A 17,422-nucleotide genomic window follows, 5' to 3' on the forward strand; every position below is an offset into this window, starting at 1 on the left:
TATCATCGACCAGAGGCTCATACACCTCACCCCACATATGTTTCCTTGCCATAGATCACATTCTTGGATATCTGGTGGAGACCATTTCTTGGTCAAAAATCCGTACGTGTTAGCCTTCGGTATTATTGAAAATGGTCATTCATGGCTATTTTCGACAAAAATGGGGGTCATGTGGCCATTGATCATCGACCAAAGGCTCGTACACCTCATCCCACATTCTTTGATTTCTGGTGGAGACCATTTCTTGGTCAAAAATCCGTAGGTGTTAGCCTTCGGTGTCATTGAAAATGGTCGTTCATGGCTATTTTCGAAAAAATTAGGGTTGTGTGGCCATTGATCATCGACCAGAGGCTCGTACACCTCAACCCACATATGTTTCCTTGTCGTAGATCACATTCTTGGATTTATGGTGGAGACCATTTTTTGGTCAAAAATCCGTAGTTGTTAGCCTTAAGTGTCATTGAAAATGGTCGTTCATGGCTATTTTCGACAAAAATTAGGGTTGTGTGGCCATTGATCATCGACCAGAGGCTCGTACACCTCACCCCACATATATTTCCTTGCCGTAGATCACTTTTTGGATTTCTGGTGGAGACCATTTCTTGGTCAAAAATCCGTAGGTGTTAGCCTTCGGTATTATTGAAAATGGTCGTTCATGGCTATTTTCAACAAAAATGGGGGTTGTGTGGCCATTGATCATCGACCAGAGGCTCATACACCTCACCCCACATATGTTTCCTTGCCATAGATCATATTCTTGGATTTCTGGTGGCGACCATTTCTTAGTCAAAAATCCGTAGGTTTTAGCCTCTAGTATTATTGAAAATGGTCGCTCATGGCTATTTTCATCAAAAATGGGGGTTGTGTGGCCATCTATCATCGACTAGAGGCTCGTAAACCTCACCCCACATATGTTTCCTTGCCATAGATCACATTCTTGGATTTCTGGTGGAGACCATTTCTTGGTCAAAAATTCGTACGTGTTAGCCTTCGGTATTATTGAAAATGGTCGTTGATGGCTATTTTTGGCAAAATGGGGGTTGTGTGGCCATTGATCATTGACCAGAGGCTCGTACACCTCACCCCACATATATTTCCTTGCCATAGAACACATTCTTGGATTTCTGGTGGAGACCATTTCTTGGTCCAAAATTCGTACGTGTTAGCCTTTGGTATTTTTGAAAATGGTCATTCATGGCTATTTTCGACAAAAATGGGGGTTGTGTGGCCATTGATCTTCGACCAGAGGCTCATACACCTCACTACACATATGTTTCCTTGCCATAGATCACATTCTTGGATTTCTGGAGGAGACCATTTCTTGGTCAAAAATCTGTTGGTGTTTGCCTTCGGTATTATTGAAAATGGTCGTTCATGGCTATTTTCGACTAAAATGTTGGTTGTGTAGCCATTTATCATCGACCAGAGGCTCGTACAATTCACCCCACATATGTTTCCTTGCCATAGATCACATTCTTGGATTTCTGGTGGAGACCATTTCTTGGTCAAAAATTCGTACGTGTTAGCCTTCGGTATTATTGAAAATGGTCATTCATGGCTATTTTCGACAAAAATGGGGGTTGTGTGGCCATTGATCTTCGACCAGAGGCTCATACACCTCACTACACTTATGTTTCCTTGCCATAGATCAGATTCTTGGATTTATGGTGGAGACCATTTCTTGGTCAAAAATCCATAGGTGTTAGCCTTTAGTGTCATTGAAAATGGTCGTTCATGGCTATTTTCGACAAAAATGGGGGTTGTGTGGCCATTGATCATCGACCAGAGGCTCGTACACTTCACCCCACATATGTTTTCTTGCCATAGATCACATTCTTGGATTTCTAGAGGAGACCATTTCTTGGTCAAAAATCTGTTGGTGTTAGCCTTCGGTATTATTGAAAATGGTCGTTCATGGCTATTTTTGACTAAAATGGGGGTTGTGTGGCCATTTATCATCGACCGGAGGCTCGTACAATTCACCCCACATATGTTTCCTTGTCATAGATCAAATTCTTGGATTTCTGGTGGAGACCATTTCTTGGTCAAAAATCCGTACGTGTTAGCCTTCGGTATTATTGAAAATGGTCATTCATGGCTATTTTCGACACAAATGGGGGTTGTGTGGCCATTGATCTTTGACCAGAGTCTCATACACCTCACTACACATATGTTTCCTTGCCATAGATCACATTCTTGGATTTATGGTGGAGACCATTTCTTGGTCAGAAATCCATAGGTGTTAGCCTTTAGTGTCATTGAAAATGGTTGTTCATGGCTATTTTCGACAAAAATGGGGGTTGTGTGGCCATTGATCATCGACCAGAGGCCCGTACACTTCACCCCACATATGTTTTCTTGCCATAGATCACATTCTTGGATTTCTGGAGGAGACCATTTCTTGGTCAAAAATCTGTTGGTGTTAGCCTTCTGTATTATTGAAAATGGTCGTTCATGGCTATTTTCGACTAAAATGGGGGTTGTGTGGCCATTTACCATCGACTAGAGGCTCGTACAATTCACCCCACATATGTTTCCTTGCCATAGATCACATTCTTGGATTTCTGGTGGAGACCATTTCTTGGGCAAAAATCCGTACGTGTTAGCCTTCGGTATTATTGAAAATGGTCATTCATGGCTATTTTCGACACAAATGGGGGTTGTGTGGCCATTGATCTTCGACCAGAGGCTCATACACCTCACTACACTTATGTTTCCTTGCCATAGATCACATTCTTGGATTTATGGTGGAGACCATTTCTTGGTCAAAAATCCATAGGTGTTAGCCTTTAGTGTCATTGAAAATGGTCGTTCATGGCTATTTTCGACAAAAATGGGGGTTGTGTGGCCATTGATCATCGACCAGAGGCTCGTACACTTCACCCCACATATGTTTTCTTGCCATAGATCACATTCTTGGATTTCTAGAGGAGACCATTTCTTGGTCAAAAATCTGTTGGTGTTAGCCTTCGGTATTATTGAAAATGGTCGTTCATGGCTATTTTTGACTAAAATGGGGGTTGTGTGGCCATTTATCATCGACCGGAGGCTCGTACAATTCACCCCACATATGTTTCCTTGTCATAGATCAAATTCTTGGATTTCTGGTGGAGACCATTTCTTGGTCAAAAATCCGTACGTGTTAGCCTTCGGTATTATTGAAAATGGTCATTCATGGCTATTTTCGACACAAATGGGGGTTGTGTGGCCATTGATCTTTGACCAGAGTCTCATACACCTCACTACACATATGTTTCCTTGCCATAGATCACATTCTTGGATTTATGGTGGAGACCATTTCTTGGTCAGAAATCCATAGGTGTTAGCCTTTAGTGTCATTGAAAATGGTTGTTCATGGCTATTTTCGACAAAAATGGGGGTTGTGTGGCCATTGATCATCGACCAGAGGCCCGTACACTTCACCCCACATATGTTTTCTTGCCATAGATCACATTCTTGGATTTCTGGAGGAGACCATTTCTTGGTCAAAAATCTGTTGGTGTTAGCCTTCTGTATTATTGAAAATGGTCGTTCATGGCTATTTTCGACTAAAATGGGGGTTGTGTGGCCATTTACCATCGACTAGAGGCTCGTACAATTCACCCCACATATGTTTCCTTGCCATAGATCACATTCTTGGATTTCTGGTGGAGACCATTTCTTGGGCAAAAATCCGTACGTGTTAGCCTTCGGTATTATTGAAAATGGTCATTCATGGCTATTTTCGACACAAATGGGGGTTGTGTGGCCATTGATCTTCGACCAGAGGCTCATACACCTCACTACACATATGTTTCCTTGCCATAGATCACATTCTTGGATTTATGGTGGAGACCATTTCTTGGTCAAAAATCCATAGGTGTTAGCCTTCAGTGTCATTGAAAATGGTCGTTCATGGCTATTTTCCATAGACCACATTCTTGGATTTCTGGTGGAGACCATTTGTTGGTCAAAAATCTGTAGGTGTTAGCTTTCGGTATTATTGAAAATGGTCGTTCATGGCTATTTTCATAAAAAATGGGGGTTGTGTGGCCATTAATCATCGACCAGAGGCTCGTACACCTCACCCCTACATATGTTTCCTTGCCATAGAGCACACTCTTGGATTTCTGGTGGAGACCATTTCTTGGTCAAAAATTCGTACGTGTTAGCCTTCTGTATTATTGAAAATGGTCGTTCATGGCTATTTTCGACAAAATGGGGGTTGTGTGGCCATTGATCATCGACAAGAGGCTCGTACACCTCACCCACATATGTTTCCTTGCCGTAGATCACATTCTTGGATTTCTGGTGGAGACCATTTCTTGGTCAAAAATCCGTACGTGTTAGCCTTCGATATTATTGAAAATGGTCGTTCATGGCTATTTTTGACAAAATAGAGGTTCTGTGGCCATTGATCATCGACCAGAGGCTCATACACCTCACCCCACATATGTTTCCTTGACATAGATCACATTTTTGGATTTCTGGTGGAGACCATTTCTTGGGCAAAAATCCGAATGTGTTAGCCTTCGGTATTATTGAAAATGGTCATTCGTGGCTATTTTCGACAAAAATGGGGGTTGTGTGGCCATTTATCTTCAACCAGAGGCTCATACACCTCACTACACATATGTTTTCTTGCCATAGATCACATTGTTGGATCTATGGTGGAGACCAGTTCTTGGTCAAAAATCCATAGGTGTTAGCCTTCAGTGTCATTGAAAATAGTTGTTCATGGCAATTTTCGGCAAAAATGGGGGTTGTGTGGCCATTGATAATCGACCAGGGGCTCGTACACCTCACCCCACATATGTTTCCTTGCCATTGATCACATTCTTGGATTTCTGGTGGAGACCATTCCTTGGTCAAAAATCCGTAGGTGTTAGCCTTCGGTACTATTGAAAATGGTCGTTCATGGCTATTTTCGACAAAAATGGGGGTTGTGTGGCCATTTATCATCGACCAGAGGCTCGTACACCTAACCCCACATATGTTTAATTGCCATAGATCACAATCTTGGATTTCTCGTGGAGACCATTTCTTGGTCAAAAATCTGTACGTGTTAGCCTTCGGTATTATTGAAAATGGTCGTTCATGGTTGTTTTGGACAAAAATGGGGGTTGTGTGGCCATTGATCATCGACCAGAGGCTCGTACACCTCACCCCAAATATGTTTCCTTGCCATAGATCATATTCTTGGATTTCTGTTGGAGACGATTTTCTTGGTCAAAAATCCGTAGGTGTTAGCCTTCGGAATTATTGAAAATGGTCGTCCATGGCTATTTTCGACAAAAATGGGGGTTCTGTGGCCATTGATCATCGACCAGAGGCTCGTACACCTCACCCCACATATGTTTCCTTGCCATAGATCAAATTCTTGGATTTCTGGTGGAGACCATTTCTTGGTCAAAAATCCGTAGGTGTTAGCCTTCGATATTATTGTAATGGTCGTTCATGGCTATTTTCGACAAAAATGGGGGTTGTGTGGCCATTGATCATCGACCAGAGGCTCATACACCTCACCCCACATATGTTTCCTTGACATAGATCACATTTTTGGATTTCTGGTGGAGACCATTTCTTGGGCAAAAATCCGAATGTGTTAGCCTTCGGTATTATTGAAAATGGTCATTCATGGCTATTTTCGACAAAAATGGGGGTTGTGTGGCCATTTACCTTCAACCAGAGGCTCATACACCTCACTACACATATGTTTTCTTGCCATAGATCACATTGTTGGATCTATGGTGGAGACCAGTTCTTGGTCAAAAATCCATAGGTGTTAGCCTTCAGTGTCATTGAAAATAGTTGTTCATGGCAATTTTCTACAAAAATGGGGGTTGTGTGGCCATTGATAATCGACCAGGGGCTCGTACACCTCACCCCACATATGTTTCCTTGCCATAGATCACATTCTTGGATTTCTGGTGGAGACCATTCCTTTGTCAAAAATCCGTAGGTGTTAGCCTTCGGTATTGTTGAAAATGGTCGTTCATGGCTATTTTCGACAAAAATGGGGGTTGTGTGTCCATTTATCATCGACCAGAGGCTCGTACACCTAACCCCACATATGTTTAATTGCCATAGATCACAATCTTGGATTTCTCGTGGAGACCATTTCTTGGTCAAAAATCCGTACGTGTTAGCCTTCGGTATTATTGAAAATGGTCGTTCATGGCTGTTTTCGACAAAAATGGGGGTTGTGTGGCCATTGATCATCGACCAGAGGCTCGTACACCTCACCCCAAATATGTTTCCTTGCCATAGATCATATTCTTGGATTTCTGGTGGAGACGATTTCTTGGTCAAAAAACCGTAGGTGTTAGCCTTCGGAATTATTGAAAATGGTCGTTCATGGCTATTTTCGACAAAAATGGGGGTTGTGTGGCCATTGATCATCGACCAGAGGCTCGTACACCTCACCCCACATACGTTTCCTTGCCATAGATCAAATTTTGGATTTCTGGTGGAGACCATTTCTTGGTCAAAAATCCGTAGGTGTTAGCCTTCGATATTATTGTAAATGGTCGTTCATGGCTATTTTCGACAAAAATGGGGGTTGTGTGGCCATTGATCATCGACCAAAGGCTCATACACCTCACCCCACATATGTTTCCTTGACATATATCACATTTTTGGATTTCTGGTGGAGACCATTTCTTGGGCAAAAATCCGAATGTGTTAGCCTTCTGTATTATTGAAAATGGTCATTCATGGCTATTTTCGACAAAAATGGGGGTTGTGTGGCCATTTATCTTCAACCAGAGGCTCATACACCTCACTACACATATGTTTTCTTGCCATAGATCACATTGTTGGATCTATGGTGGAGACCAGTTCTTGGTAAAAAATCCATAGGTGTTAGCCTTCATTGTCATTGAAAATAGTTGTTCATGGCAATTTTCGACAAAAATGGGGGTTGTGTGGCCATTGATAATCGACCAGGGGCTCGTACACCTCACCCCACATATGTTTCCTTGCCATAGATCACATTCTTGGATTTCTGGTGGAGACCATTCCTTGGTCAAAAATCCGTAGGTGTTAGCCTTCGGTATTATTGAAAATGGTCGTTCATGGCTATTTTCGACAAAAATGGGGGTTGTGTGGCCATTAATCATCGACCAGAGGCTTGTACACCTAACCCCACATATGTTTAATTGCCATAGATCACAATCTTGGATTTCTCGTGGTGACCATTTCTTGGTCAAAAATCCGTACGTGTTAGCCTTCGGTATTATTGAAAATGGTCGTTCATGGCTGTTTTCGACAAAAATGGGGGTTGTGTGGCCATTGATCATCGACCAGAGGCTCGTACACCTCACCCCAAATATGTTTCCTTGCCATAGATCATATTCTTGGATTTCTGGTGGAGACGATTTCTTGGTCAAAAATCCGTAGGTGTTAGCCTTCGGAATTATTGAAAATGGTCGTTCATGGCTATTTTCGACAAAAATGGGGGTTGTGTGGCCATTGATCATCGACCAGAGGCTCGTACACCTCACCCCACATATGTTTCCTTGCCATAGATCAAATTCTTGGATTTCTGGTGGAGACCATTTCTTGGTTAAAAAATTCGTAGGTGTTAGCCTTCGATATTATTGTAAATGGTCGTTCATGGCTATTTTCGACAAAAATGGGGGTTGTGTGGCCATTGATCATCGACCAGAGGCTCATACACCTCACCCCACATATGTTTCCTTGACATAGATCACATTTTTGGATTTTTGGTGGAGACCATTTCTTGGGCAAAAATCCGAATGTGTTAGCCTTCGGTATTATTGAAAATGGTCATTCATGGCTATTTTCGACAAAAATGGGGGTTGTGTGGCCATTTATCTTCAACCAGAGGCTCATACACCTCACTACACATATGTTTTCTTGCCATAGATCACATTGTTGGATCTATGGTGGAGACCAGTTCTTGGTCAAAAATCCATAGGTGTTAGCCTTCATTGTCATTGAAAATAGTTGTTCATGGCAATTTTCGACAAAAATGGGGGTTGTGTGGCCATTGATAATCGACCAGGGGCTCGTACACCTCACCCCACATATGTTTCCTTGCCATAGATCACATTCTTGGATTTCTGGTGGAGACCATTCCTTGGTCAAAAATCCGTAGGTGTTAGCCTTCGGTATTATTGAAAATGGTCGTTCATGGCTATTTTCGACAAAAATGGGTGTTGTGTGGCCATTAATCATCGACCAGAGGCTCGTACACCTAACCCCACATATGTTTAATTGCCATAGATCACAATCTTGGATTTCTCGTGGTGACCATTTCTTGGTCAAAAATCCCTACGTGTTAGCCTTCGGTATTATTGAAAATGGTCGTTCATGGCTGTTTTCGACAAAAATGGGGGTTGTGTGGCCATTGATCATCGACCAGAGGCTCGTACACCTCACCCCAAATATGTTTCCTTGCCATAGATCATATTCTTGGATTTCTGGTGGAGACGATTTCTTGGTCAAAAATCCGTAGGTGTTAGCCTTCGGAATTATTGAAAATGGTCGTTCATGGCTATTTTCGACAAAAATGGGGGTTGTGTGGCCATTGATCATCGACCAGAGGCTCGTACACCTCACCCCACATATGTTTCCTTGCCATAGATCACATTCTTGGATTTCTGGTGGAGACCATTTCTTGGTCAAAATTTCGTACGTGTTAGCCTTCGGTATTTTTGAAAATGGTCGTTCATGGCTATTTTCGACAAAAATGGGGGTTGTGTGGCCATTGATCATCGACCAGAGGCTCACACACCTCACCCCACATATGTTTCCTTTCCATAGATCACATTCTTGGATTTCTGGTGGAGACCATTTCTTTGTCAAAAATCCGTAAGTGTTAACACCTACGGATTTTTGACCAAGAACTGGTCTCCACCATAGATCTAAGAATGTGGTATATGGCAAGAAAACATGTGTAGTGAGGTGTATGAGCCTCTGGTTGAAGATAAATGGCCACACAACCAACATTTTTGTCGAAAATAGCCATGAATGACCATTTTCAATAATACCGAAGGCTAACACCTACGGATTTTTGACCAAGAAATGGTCTCCACCAGAAATCCAATAATGTGATCTATGGCAAGGAAACATATGTGGGGTGAGGTGTATGAGCCTCTGGTCGATGATCAATGGCCACAGAACCTCTATTTTGTCGAAAATAGCCATGAACGACCATTTTCAATGACACTGAAGGTTAACACCTATGGATTTTTGACCAAGAAATGGTCTCCACCATAAATCCAAGAATGTGATATATGGCAAGGAAACATATGTGTAGTGAGGTGTATGAGCCTCTGGTCGAAGATCAATGGCGAAACAACCCCCATTTTTATCGAAAATAGCCATGAATGACCATTTTCAAAAATACCGAAGGCTAACACATTCGGATTTTTGCCCAAGAAATGGTCTCCACCAGAAATCCAAGAATGTGATCTATGGCAAGGAAACATATGTGGGGTGAGGTGTACGAGCCTCTGGTCGATGATCAATGGCCACACAACCCCCATTTTGTCGAAAATAGCCATGAACGACCATTTTCAATAATACCGAAGGCTAACACGTACAAATTCTTGACCAAGAAATGGTCTCCACCAGAAATCCAAGAATGTGATCTATGGCAAGAAACATATGTGGGGTGAGGTGTACGAGCCTCTGGTCGATGATAAATGGCCATACAACCCCCATTTTTTATCAAAATAGCCATGAACGACCATTTTCAATAATACCAGAGGCCAACTGTTGGAACTTGCTATCAATCGCAAGGAGGCCAACAAGGGTGAAAAGTGGTGACAAAAGGGTTACGCGTGAGATGGTTAATAGCTCTGTTAACCAGGCCTCTCACGGGCACTGTGCGGGGGTATTTATAGGTACCTGAACGCCCAGCGCCTTGTGTTAAGGACGCATGTGCCCTCAGCTACCTAGGTTATCCCCAGAATATTCCCATAAAGCAGGGTTACATACTGTAATTACAGGGATGCCTTTACAAATTAGGCCCATAACACGCGGCGGCCACGCAGGGCCCGTTACAATGGGCCGGATCGCACGTGGGCCTCTGAGCTGGGCGAGGCCGCACTGTGGGATGCCTTCGTCGCCGGTCGTCGTCCGGCGCCGATCAAGCGAAGGGCGTCCCTGCCTGCTTTATCTCTGTCAGGGCAGCGGCTAAACAGCGGAGACTTCGAGCGAAGGGTGGCGTTTCTGCCTTCGCTCCAACATTTGCCCTCCGAGGGACCAGTTCGACAAAGTCACCTGGTGCCGAAGACGTCGCTAGATGGCGGAGACGCTGCCCTCGCTCGAAGCGGTTCCGCGGGGGTTTTTGATGTGACCGTTGATTGACGGCGTACTGTTGGATTGCGGGTTTCCCGAAGCGCCGCGCCCTGTTGGATTACGGGTTTCTCAAAGAGCCGCGCCCTGCCTATAAAAGGGGGCGGGGCCCGGCGCTTTTTGAACTTTACTTTCCGCGCTCCGCGAAAACCCTAGCCGCCCGCCGTCTTGCTGCTCGTCTGCCCGCCGTGCTCTTGTTCGCCGGAGATCTGGCGCGAGTGAAGCAGACTGCCCGCCGCCGCCGACGGTACATAGCGATGACGTCCTCCTCTTCTTCCGCTGCCACTACGCCGCCGGCCGATTCCTCGCCGTCGGCCGCCGCCTCGTCGGAGGAGACGCTGAGTAGTTTGATGGCGGAGGAGTTGCGCGCCGGCGATTCGGTTGCTTTCGGCATGTCGCGAATGTCGTCGGCCCGCGTGGAGGATATGCAGCGGTTGGGCTACTTCGGCGGCGGAGTTGCTCGTGCCCCGGGGACGGAGAAAGTCCCCGAGCCGGAGGGCGAGTTGGTTGTTTTCGAGGCGTTCTTCGCCGCCGGTCTCCGCTTGCCTGCACACCGGTTTGTTGGCGAAGTCCTGCGCAGGTTCAACGTGCAAATTCATCAGCTGACGCCGAATGCCGTGGTGGCCCTGTCGAAGTATGTCTGGGCGACGACTTCGTACGGCGGACATCCATCGGTCGAAGTTTTTGCGAAGCATTATTGTTTACACTGGCAGAAGAGGATGATCGGGGACGAAGTTGCTCAGTTTGGGTCCTGCACGTTCACGCCGAAGACCGGCAAGACCACGATGCAGGTAGTAGAGTTGGTTCCTTGCGCCCGCAACAAGTGGGGCAACTGGAATGAATTTTGGTTTTACGTTGCTGAGGGTACCGTCGAAGGCCACGAGGGACTTCTCGTGTCCGAGATGTGCTCTCATTTTTACTCGGCGTACCCGCCCTTTGAAGTGGCGGAGGATGATGTGGACGAAGGGGCCCTTCGGTGTGCCGCCGGCCAGAGCAGTGGGCGCGACTTGGTTGAAGAGTTTGCGGCGTACGGGGTATGGCCCTTGGCGCATGGTTGGGCGTTGGGCGAAGTATGCCCTCGCCAGATGCCTTTCCGTGGTGGGAAGATGGTGCGGAGTCCCGCCTTCGTGCTAAATCTGCGAAACCGTGATCCGGCCGCCTTTGTGCGTGAGGCGGAGGATGAGGCGGTGTGGCTTGTTGGGCGTTATGTGCCGAGGACAGAGGGCCAGCGCAGCTGGGAGATCCGCGGGTCGAATGACCGTCTGAATAGGGTCTTCGAATTGAACCAACTGCCATATGACGGCTACCCTGGTCAAGACGATGCGGACCGCCGAGGGAAGAAACCGGTGGTGGAGACTAAAGACGACCCTGCGCCGGCGGCCGCCCCATCCTCTAAGAAGAGGAAACTAGGTACTGCCATGGGAGGACTTGGGGTTTCCGATGGCTTTGCTAGAGAGTTGATGAGAACGTGCGCGGCCCCGGGGGAAAGGATGTCTTCGCCCGAGCTCCGGGAGTCTTCGGCTCGGATGCTGAAGGTTACCGGGGGTTGCTGGCCTAGGAATGTTCCTATCCCCCGCGCGGCCAGCGGGGACGTTTTTACATCTCGCATGGTTCGCAAATGGAGAGTTTTTCCTTACGGGCGGAATATTGCTGCTTTGTGTCGGCAGTGATGGACAAGGATCGCCAGGGGGCTGCACAAAAGCGGCAGGCGGCTATCAGGATTGTTGAAGCCAGGCCAAAGAGGCAAAAGCGGGAGTCGGTGAAGGCTGTGGCCCCCGGCGGAGGCAAGCCACCGCTGGCGGCGAAGTCAGGCGTCCCTGCATCTAGCAAGGCGCCAGAGGCAGCGGTGGGCGCCGGAGGCTCCAAACCGGCGAAGGCTGTGCCGCCGCTCAGCAGGGTGGCGGAGGCCGCGAAGGCGGCCCGAGCGTTGCCGTCGGCAGGCAAGCGTGTCGCCGACTTCGCCACCGACATTTGTGTGGAGGACTATCTTGGTGGTAATTCGCTGGTTTTTTTTAATTCGTTGATGCGTTGCAGGGTCGGACGAGGGCCAGCTTGCTACAGTTGCGCCTGCCGCGGCGATCACGGCGGCTGCCATAGTGCCGAAGGCGAGGGGCGAGGCTCTTGGCTCCGGAGGCGAGGTGTCGGCCCTCGCAGTTGTCAGGGACGAGGCGGGCGCAGCGACCCGCCGGCTGAAGGAGGTGACGGAGGCGCTGAGTCAGGTCTGTTGAGCTATAGTCTCTCCCCCCCTTCTTTTCTTTTTTTAGCAACGACCTTACATGTGCTCTGCAGGTGGCTGACTTCGCCAGCCGTACTGCGTCGGGGGCCCTCACGGCAGCTGTGTCTGCCGAAGTCGAGAGACTTCGGACACAACATGCTGACGCTGTCCGTGAGAAATCAGCCTCCGACAGCAAGTGCCGTAAACTGACGGACAAGGTGGCCGTACTGGAGAGGGAGAAAGCTGACCTCCGGTGCCAACTGGCGGCGGAGAGGAGGGAGGCCAACGAGGCCATCGCCAAGGAGCAGGCTGCGCAGGCGGAGGCCAAACTGGCGCGGGCGGAGGGCAATCTTGCCAAGGAGCTCGCCGAACATCTGCAGGAGCGGCTCACCGCCCTGGAGAGCCGCGCGAAGGGGGCCGAGGCCGCGATGCGTGCGGAGGCCGAACGGACGCGCACGCAGCTTATGGATACGTATCGTGAGCTAGGTGCGTGGACCGGTGACTTCGAGGTGCCGGACCGAGAGCCCGGGCTTCGTTGTCTGCAATGGGTGCAGGAGGAGCTGCAGGAACTCCCCGCTGTCGTGGGGGGGGGTTTATGTCGTACGCCTCCCTGGTTACCTGCGAGGGGGCGATGAACGCGCTCTCCCGCGAAGGGTGCCGGCACTTCGAGGTCTTCGACCAGGCGGATGAAGATTTTGATCGAGATGTCTATAAGGTTGAAGACCTCGTGGTGAAGGATTCTGCCGGGGCCCGCTACGACCGGATGTGGGGTCCGCACGGTCGCGAGGTGGTCAGGGAGCGGGCGGAGACGGTGATGGCTCAGGTAACATTTTCGTTTGTTTGGCGTTTGTTGGATGTGGGGTGTGCGTGTGTTTGCTGAATCTTGCGTGTTTTGTCTTAGGCGTTGCGTGGCGAGCGGGTGGACGACCTCGGGGCGTTGAACAGCGCGCTGCCTGACCCGGAGCCGACCCCTGCGGAGGCCGTGTCCGGGGTCGCCCTGGAGCCAACCCCGGAGACCGCGGCGATCGCGACGGCTGCCCCCACATCCGCTGCGGCCGGCGAAGACCTGCCCCCAAAGGTGGCCGAAGGCGCCCCTGATGCCCCCGCGGCTGCTATGCCGAGTGCTGAAGATCCCGCGGCGGAGGCGGCGGAAACAACGGCAGAAGCGGCGGCGGAGCCAGCGGCGGAGGCTCCCGCAGCGTCAGGGCCTTCGCAGGTGGCGTAGTGGGTGTATAGGGTTGGGGAATTTTGGATGTTTTGCTGAATTTTGGTTGCTGCGCAGGTTCAAGATTTTGGGCCTGCACACGCAACCGCTACTACTGAATTTTTGGCGGCGTCGACCGCGGAAGGTGGTAATGGATATGGTGAATCTGCATCTGAGTTTTTTGATTTTACTGACTCTGGGAGCTCGGTTGAGTGGACTGAGGAGTCGTCGGAGGAGGACTTGGATTATTTTGCGGCCTTGGACGTGGCTGCAGCGGAGGCTACGCCACATGCCGCGGACGCGCCAGACGTGCCAGGTCCTAGCACCGGGCGCCGACGACGAAGGGCGGTTGCAAAGCGTAGGGTTAGCGCGGAGGAAGGGGCTCGGCTTCGTGTGAGTAGGGCTGGTCGGCAGGAGCTGTTGTCTTTGCCGGCCGCCGCGAGTACAGGGGAAGGGGAACTGCGAAGTCTTTTTGCGGGTGAGGAGCTTAGGATAATGTTATTTAATTATAGGGAGATGGGAATTATTCCTAAGGTTGAGCCGATGTAGAGTGTGGCGCCCTCGCTTGTATATGTGTAAAGGCTTGTACGATGAAGTTGTGTGCCCTCGCGTGCCTGTGCCTGCGAGGGCGTTGTGTACTTTGTCTGGTATGGTTGGTTATGCTGTGCTGGTGTGATTATAGTCGGTCTTAGCGCGGATGGTTTGATGCTGTCGTTTCTGCTTTTGTTGTACTAGTTCGGCTGCGCCCTTAGGCGGCTTCTGCGCGGATAGTCTTCGCGGTAAACTTCGGTTTTTTTGCACTTTTTTCGCACTTGTTGTGCTAGTCCGGCTGCACCCTTAGGCGACTTCTGCGCGGATAGTCTTCGCGGTAGACTTTGGTTTTTTCGCACTTGTTGTGCTAGTCCGGCTGCACCCTTAGGCGACTTCTGCGCGGATAGTCTTCGCGGTAGACTTCGGTTTTTTCGCACTTGTTGTGCTAGTCCGGCTGCACCCTTAGGCGACTTCTGCGCGGATAGTCTTCGCGGTAGACTTCGGTTTTTTCGCACTTGTTGTGCTAGTCCGGCTGCACCCTTAGGCGACTTCTGCGCGGATAGTCTTCGCGATAGACTTCGGTTTTTGCGCACTTGTTGTGCTGGTCCGGCTGCACCCTTAGGCGACTTCTGCGCGGATTTGTCGCACGCGAGGGTGGCTAGCGCTTAGCCTCGCGGTGACCTCGAATTGGTCGAATGCCGAAGACCGTTGTCGCGGTCTTTTTTCGACACATGTTTTTGCGGGGGATTTTTCTCACATATATTACATGGCTCCGCCTCGTTAAAAACCTCACCCCCGGGAGGAAAAGAGTGCGGGCCGGTACAAGATTGTTTTTGGCGAATTAAAAGGGCGAAATCAGCCCTAATGAGTCAAACAAAAAATTTGCGAAGGTTGTCGATGTTCCAGGAGTGCTCCAGGTCCTCGCCATTTGGCGTTGTGAGCCTGTAAGCGCTGGGGGAAGCTTTTGTCTTGACTATAAAGGGGCCCTCCCACTTGGGCTCCAGCTTGCCCTTGGACTCCGTCCGAGCTGTTCGGACGAGTACGAGGTCCCCCTCGCTGAACTCCCTCGGGATGACTGCGTGGTCGCGCCATGCTTTGGTCTGGGCTTGGTATTTGTTTAGGGCCTGTAGGGCAAAGACCTGGTCTCTGTCAATGAGATCTTTTGAAGTTGGCTCGTCCACGTCGGGGACGGCTGACGGAACTATACGCGGGGACCCATGCTTTATTTCTTGCGGGGTCAGGGCCTCCGATCCGTATAGAAGGCAGAAAGGAGTGAACCCAGTCGCCCTGCACTCAGTTGTGTTTAGCGCCCAGACTGCCTCCGGTAACAAATCGGTCCATTTGCCTTTTTTTCATCGAGGAGCATCTTCTTGACAGCTGTGAAGATTTTCCCATTGGCGCGCTCCACGACCCCGTTGGACTGCGGATGATAGACTGAAGCGAAGGCGAGCTTGGTGCCGATGGAGAAACAAAAATCCTTGAAATCTTGGCTATCAAACTGCTTGCCGTTGTCAACTGTTAGCTCGGACGGTACTCCGAAGCGGCAAACAATGTTTTTCTAGAAGAATTTTTGGGCAGTCTTTGATGTTATTGTAGAAACAGCCCTCGCTTCGATCCATTTGGTGATGTATTCGACGGCTACGAAGGCGAACTTGAGGTTCCCCTGAGCGGTGGGCAGGGGCCCGACGATGTCCAGGCCCCAGCGCTGGAGAGGCCATGTATGGGCAATCAGCTTTGTATACTGCGAGGGGCTGCCTGACCGAGGAGAAAACTTCTGGCAGGCTTCGCAGGACCTTGTGACCCGATTTGCGGCGCAGATCATAGCGGGCCAGTAAAACCCTTGGCGGATCACCTTGGCGGCTAGGGCCCTTGGCCCTGCGTGCGAACCGCACGTGCCACTGTGGACTTCACGTAGGATCTGCATGCCTTCTGTTTCGGTGACGCACTTAAGCATCGGCTGACTGACCCCTTTCTTGTAGAGTTGGCCCTCAATCAGTGTGAAGTCCCGGCTTCGATGTCTGAGGCGCTTGGCCTCACTGACGTCGGTTGGATGATAGTACCCCTGTAGGAACAGGGTTATTGGTGCCCGCCAGTCTTCGGTCATGATTAGGTTGACTATGCGATGGCCCTCGCTATCATTAGTTATTTGGAGCCCTTCGGGGCTCCGGACGGCTGGCGTGCCGATGGTGTGAAAGAACACGTCGGAGGGCAAGGGCTCGCCCCTGGCGGCAGCCTTGGCCAATGCGTCGGCCTCCTCGTTCTTGGCCCTATCCACATGCTGCAAGGTGAATCCCTTGAACTGTCTCTCGAGACTTCGGATGGCCGCGAGGTATTGCATGAGCGCGGGATCTTTTGCTGCAAAGTCTTTCTCGACCTGGCCGGCAACTATCTTGGAGTCTGTTTTGATGATACATGTGGTGACTCCGAGGGCCCTTAGCTTGCGGAGGCCGAGGATAACCGCTTCATACTCTGCTATATTGTTTGTGCATTTGTCGGATTCCAGAGCGAAGCTGAGGCGTGCTGCATATCTGTGTTTGACTCCGGCTGGTGAGGTGACGACTGCAGCGACGCCTGCCCCCGCATGGCACCATGCGCCGTCGCAATGGATAGTCCAAACCTTCTCTGTGGACGGGTCTGGCTGTGTTATTGGCCCAGTCCAGTCGACGACGAAGTCTGCCAGGACTTGTGACTTGATGGCTGTCCTAGGCTCGAAGCTGATGTGGTAGCCGGATAGTTCGGCTGCCCACTTGGCAATCCTCACCGATGCCTCCGGGTTTCTGAAGAGTTCGCCGAGTCCTCTGTCTGAGGTGACTCGGACCTTGAATGCTTCAAAGTAATGGCGCAGTTTGCGCGAGAACATAACGACTGCGTAGGCGATCTTCTCCAGCTCTGTCATGTTGCACTTGGACGGTGTCAGTACCTCGGAGACATAGTAAACAGGGCACTGTCTGACCGGACCCTCAACTGTCTGCTCCTGCACTAGTGCCGCGCTGACCGCGTGCGGCGAAGCCGCGACATAGAGCAGTAGGGGGAGCGAGGAGTCGGGGCTTGTGAGGATGGCCAGCTCCGACAGGTACTGTTTTAGTGAGGCGAAGGCCGCTGCTTGTTCCGGTCCCCAGGCGAAGTCTTTTGCACCGCGGAGTGTTTTGAGGAAGGGGAGACTT

Source organism: Zea mays, chromosome 7 (assembly GCF_902167145.1).
Source record: "Zea mays cultivar B73 chromosome 7, Zm-B73-REFERENCE-NAM-5.0, whole genome shotgun sequence".
In the NCBI taxonomy this organism is placed as follows: domain Eukaryota; kingdom Viridiplantae; phylum Streptophyta; class Magnoliopsida; order Poales; family Poaceae; genus Zea; species Zea mays.